At 46.5% G+C, this 5,947-nt stretch overlaps 1 long non-coding RNA gene across 1 annotated transcript; it reads left to right on the top strand.

Moving 5' to 3' along the window:
• Window positions 1–999: 999 nt before the first annotated feature.
• LOC149325914 (uncharacterized) lies at window positions 1,000–3,927 on the top strand. The gene is made up of 3 exons (XR_016286041.1): window positions 1,000–1,779; window positions 2,534–2,605; window positions 2,973–3,927. It is a non-coding gene; the product is annotated as an uncharacterized LOC149325914 (long non-coding RNA).
• The last annotated feature ends 2,020 nt before the right edge of the window (window positions 3,928–5,947 follow it).

The following is a 5,947-nucleotide window of genomic DNA, read 5'->3' as shown; positions in this document are numbered from 1 at the left end:
GATACGGGAAACAACCAAAAACATGCGACTGTTGGAGCCATACATGCAGGAAATTAAAGTAAACGGCAAGAAGTGCAGAGCACTTCGGGACTCGGCAGCAACTATGGACGTCGTCCACCCGTCTTTCGTCTCCTCTAGTGACTTTACAGGAGAATGCGCTTGGATACGGCAAGTGGCCGAGGATGAGAGTAGCCGCGTTTACATGAATACGACAAGAGCGCATCGTATTAACTTTCTGGCGTATCGCACTCATGTAAACCGGCATAACGCGCCAGGAAAGCGGATCGCATCAATCCGCCAGTCGGGGGTAGATCGAGAGAGACCAGTCGACTTGCGCGGTGCATGTAAACAGAGCGGCGCATCGTATTGTGAATGATGGGAAGGCGCGCCAAATTTCACTTCCGGTGAGATCCGGCCCGCGCGCAGACGGTGTACAGACGGCACGCAGGATGTCGGCGGACGGAAACAACGCGCCGTGCGCTGCACGTGTACTCTTCTCTCGCGAGGAAACATCGTCATTTCTCGCAATCATCAGCGAGATCGACATTGGTCGTCTCGTTGATTCAAGGCGGCAGCGCAATCAAGCACATTTTCAAATCATACAACAGAAAATGGAAGAGTTGTGCTACCACTGGACCTGGCAGCAGCTTCGCACTCATTGGAAAAATCTTAAAGCGAAGTATACCAAGGTATGTCTCTGGATATTAGTCACGTTCACCCGTTTCATAAGCGATTGTGCTTGCCTTGTAGTTCTGCTTTAAAGGGGCACTGAGGAGAAATTGAAGTTGGCTTGTATCGACAGAATACCAGCTCCTGATTACAAAAACGCCACTCATACTGACAACAAAGCTCTTGTAACGTAGAAAAGAGCAAGAACCAAAATACAGGTATCGCCGCCACAGGCCAAACTCGCAAGTACAAGCGTGATGACGTCATAGGACAAAGCAGTATTGCTAGAACCAATGGTTTTAGCAATTTTAGGACCCGAGAAGTCACAAATCCCTGAGGCGCAGCCAATGCATGCGCAAATGTCCTTGACGTCGCCAGATGGCGCCACGTGCCCGGCAGCTACGCGCGCTCCTGAAGCATCGGGACCAATCAGCGCCTGTTTTCCGGCGGTAGGCGGGCTCCCGGTATTCCGCTAGCGGTAACAAGGTACACGGCATGCTAAAGTTGTCTATTTGCGAGAACTTCGTTGACGACTTCGAAAACGAGATCCATCGTAACGCTGGCAAAACGCCAGTGCAAACGTAATCGAAGCGACTATAGCGACGGCCGCAATAGCCGATAGATGCCTTCAACGTGCGGTCGGCGGTAGCTTTCTTTTCGGCTGCTGCTAGGCCGCACTGCTGGCGGCCAGAAATCACGGAGTCTGCGGTACGTCATGCGCACGTCATGTTTCACGTCACTTAGTCCTGTGTCGTCACAGGAGAATCCCAAGTTTGAATCAGAGCGGCGGGAAAAACTTTTTCAACTTCGAATCCAAATTTCTTAGAAATAAATGCATATTTCGCTGCCGGCCAAGTGGCACAAAGCCATGGCATGCCGAACTATCGAATTTTACTATAAAAAATATTAATAGTGCTCTCCTCAGTGTCCCTTTAAGAATGGCTCGTTTGTTTCCGCAGGAAAGAGAGCTGCAGAAGCTTAGTGGTGCGGCACCGTCCAAGTGGCAATGGTTTGATATAATGAGCGCCATACTGTCTCACCGCCCGATGGTTGAAGCCCAAACATATGGCATCGATACCAACGCAACCGGCGATGACGACAGCATTGCAGGTGGAGTCCTTAAATGCCCGCTTTTTGCGTCTGCATGCACCGGTAGTCGCTGTACGTGCACATATGAAATGTCAGCATTTTATGAGTTTATGCAGCGATGCGAGTGTGTTTACGGGCTTCACATATGATTGCCGGGGAAAGTTTAAAATGTGGGACTCGGTGATAGCTTAGGTTCGGTGGCAGTAAGAAAAGAACTCGGTTAGAATTGGGTACTTTAAAATGTCACTCCTTTGCAGCGCAAATTTTGCTGAGGCATTTATGATGGCTATGTACGAGCCTTGCTGTATTTTTAATAAACAGTACTCGCTCAGTTTGAGATATACCGCGCCAGCGCGTATCAAAGCCATCGCGCGCCTAAGGGCGTTGAACTTGTGCTGGGAGTCGCTCCATACACGTTGCATGCCGCGGTAGGCAGAAGCCGATCGGCAGCCGCATAACGTGGCCTTGTAGAGTACTCATGTATCCCAGGCGAAGCCAAATATTTCCCACGCTCGCCGAGAGCAGACGTACGGTCTGGCCCCTCCGCCAGGGTACGGAACGCGCGGTATCGGTTGGCGTAAGAGGGACAGCGCCTGAGCGATGCCGTGAATAGGGCAGAACGTATTTCCTTACATACATTTAGAAATGCCAATGTAATTCCGTTTGATTTACTTACCTGAATATAATATTGCACCAGGTAGAATTTACTGCTTTAACTGATTCACAGTGCACAGCATACGAACACGCGCCTTTATTTATTGCTGTTCAATTACAGACACAAGCGACGCAGATGATGATACGATGTCACCTGAGGGCAGTTCGCAATTCTCTGCAAGCACTTCACAGTGTAAGTAAAAACTTGACTATTATTTAACACTTGCACGTTCTTTTTTGCGTTTAAGTACTACGTGCTAGGAGCAAATATGTGCGAATAGCTGCAGTACATAGCTTTTATGCACTCTGAATTTACTTCGCGCAAAACCTCTTTTAGGGAAGTCAAGAATAACAAATATTTGCATATAATTGCATTGGATAACAACTGAGGTGCCTATTTCATGCGTCGTCAGGTGAAATAAAAGATAAAAAAATGTGATACGCAGGAGGCTCTCAACAGCATCAGACTACATGACATTCTTTGAAACAAATTCGTCTATTCTAGAGTTGAACTAATGGTTGCACTTTTACTCTTTGCCCTTTTTCTCGATTCCTTGCAGCGAATGGCGCCGGCAGCTCTTCACCACCACCAAAGCGGATAAGGCGCAGCAGGAATTCGGAGCTTGCCGACCTCCTAAAGGAGCAACATAAACAAAATGGCGAGCTCATGATAGAACAAACGAGGCTTATTTTTGAGCAACAAAAGAAACTGCTTGAGGAAGAGAACAGAAACTTCAAGGAGACAATGGCCCAAATTACGGCCTCTTTATTTTCAAGCACACAGGCCTTAGTAACGCAAATAATGGCCCAGCCTGTCCATGCTTTAGGCCAGCCAATGTTTCACCAATCACCTGCACAACTGTTTGGCCAGCCAGCACAGGTTTTCCAGCACCCTGTACAAGCATTTGGGCCTATTTCTAATGTTCTGGCATCGCCAACTCCAGCAACCCCCCAGCACGAGCAAAGCCACGGCCCTAGTCAATGCAGGCAGTGAGAACCCTGTACACCGTAAATGTACTCATTGACTGCGTGATTTCTCTCTACTCACTTTTTGTTCTCGTGTTGTGTGATTTATCTGCACTTGCGTTAAAAGTCTGAAAATCAGTTACAAACACTGTTTGAAGTATTACGTTGCATATAATGTCACTGAAATTTATAGTTAAATTCGTATTCCTTGTAAATGTTTCGAATTAAACTCGTGTTACGTCCCACTACTGTAATGGCCCCACAGCCAACAGCATTTGCGAATACTAATTACATCATATGCTCATGCCTAACAGTATAATAAATTGCTTGTGGTGTGTATCAGCTGAGTATTATTTTATCATGTACAGCAAGTCATGCTACCTTCTCTGCGGGCACTCACAATGGCCAAGACGCATAAGTTCATTTCTGCAGTTAAAGCAGTTTCTTTTCTAAGCGTAATATCAGTTAATTGAGGGGAACTTAGAAGGAGACAGCATCAGTGGCTCTCCCGTATGCATCATCGGAAGTCACACTGCTTTTACATTTCATTGAGATCTGTTTTGTTCACCATGAAGACGAACGTAGGGGTAAGTTCTGTGCCAGTAAATCGCAAAGAAAGTCTCGTACTCCACTAGCAGAATTGCCTTGGCGAGGACGTGTTGGTGGTTGGGGAAATATGTTGCATTCCCAGCCTCTCACATCCACTAACCAAACGTCTGGAACTGTATCTGCCCTCTCCTCACAAAAATTGTGTAGGATGCATACTGCTGTGACGACAGTAGGCATAAACTTGTAGTTGATGTCAGCACGCTTAAGCGCCACACGCCATCGTCCCTTCAGTCTCCCAAAAGCATGCTCCAGCACGTTGCGGCCAGAGCTGCGGTAGACGTTAAAGGACTCCTGCTCTTTTGTGAGTCTTCCTTGTGAAGATGTATAACCTTTCAATATCCACGGAAGCGACGGATATGCGGGATCACCCAACAGCATAAAAGGGATTGCGTGTCCGTGGAAAACCTTCTCCCCTTTCGGCAGCAGCTCATCACTTCTCCTGTACACATTCGATATCCTCAGCAATGTAGCGTCATGGCCACTTCCAGGCACATTGCACGTGACGCTCCTGAATCTGCAAAGCAAACGTACAGCAATATGGACACTGTGAACATGTTAATGATCATAAGTCTTTCATTACAAGCTTGCAAACTTCACAAAGATAAAATTAAGACGCTTAACTGAGCTTAATCTCGCAAAAGCAATAATACTGCCAAGCAAAAGACGCAATAGGAATTAATTAGCAGCGTACATTAAAGGAATGCTTTCAAAAGAACTATAAAGGCATCTTCGAACGAATGACAAAATGAAACTTACCGGCCCTTGTCATCCACTATGCCTTGCACATTATAGGACGTCCACATTTTTCGGTTGACGAAATCCCGATAGCCGTGTTTGGGTGCTACGATAGATATGTGGGTACAGTCAATGGCCCCAAATATCTGTGGCAGGTGACATTTACTTTCAAAATTTTGAGCTATGGATGCTGCTTCTTCTTCAGTGGGCAACACTATAAATTTCTGCATGTAATGTTTCACCAACGTACGGCACAAAGCGTACACATAATTTTTTACCGTGCCCTTGTGCACACCAAACTGATTAGCCACTACCCTGTACTCGCAACAACTTCCTAGCTTATAAAGAGCGATGGCCACTCTCTTTTCTAACGGTACAGGCGCCCTGACGCAGTCCGCTTCGGGTGACATATAAGGGGCCACTAGTGCTACAAGCTCGAGGAATGATGCATGTGTAATTGTGAAATTTTCTTTCCAGTCGTCGTCTGTAAACTCTGTTTTCACAATTCTGCTCCACCAGTCGTCAGACCGTGTTTTGATTCAAAGCGTTCGTCTTTTCCGTTCATTGCTGAATACATCTAAAAAAAAAGTTCGAACAATAATATCGTATGTCATAATTATGAAACGTCAACAAAACAGTAATGCAGAAGAAGAAGAGGTAACTGTTTTCATTGTTATCGATGTCAGCAGTGCTGTGCGTGCGCTGTATGTGTTCACTATTTTGTTTGGTTTAGGTGCATTCAGTTTTGTCCGTGGGCAGCTGCAAGGTCACATAACCCTGCCGCCTAAACAACTTCTTTAGATAGCAAACAGCAAGACCCATGAAACACACATTTTGAGCATGTGTTAGTTCAGAAGAACGTCAATTTGGGCTAGATGGTGCATTATTTGAGACAGAAATGGTAATATCGCTACAGCAAGACGTAGCGCATGTCCTGTGTCAGTCCTGTGTCGGTCTTTCTTGGGTACGTACGTCTTGCTGTAGCGCTATTACCATTTCTGTGTCAAGCATGTTAGTTCGATGCTGCGAGCTGCCCGTCTTAGAGAAATCATTTTTTGAAGCTAGTACTGAGCTTTCTTCGCACCGCCGGGCATTATTCGAGCGCTTTGTACACGCTTGTCCACACCTGCACTATATTCTTACCTTGTTTTAGGATCCATTCGTTGGGGGTCCACCTTGCAGCAAGTCCGGTAGCGCGCAAGAGCGCTTCGTTGCAAGCGGCCTG

The sequence above is a fragment of the Amblyomma mixtum genome, chromosome 10 (assembly GCF_055824585.1).
Source record: "Amblyomma mixtum isolate Tamu chromosome 10, ASM5582458v1, whole genome shotgun sequence".
Taxonomy (NCBI): domain Eukaryota; kingdom Metazoa; phylum Arthropoda; class Arachnida; order Ixodida; family Ixodidae; genus Amblyomma; species Amblyomma mixtum.
Note: the sequence above shows the minus strand (reverse complement) of the source record. Positions and strands in the feature narration are given on the sequence as shown.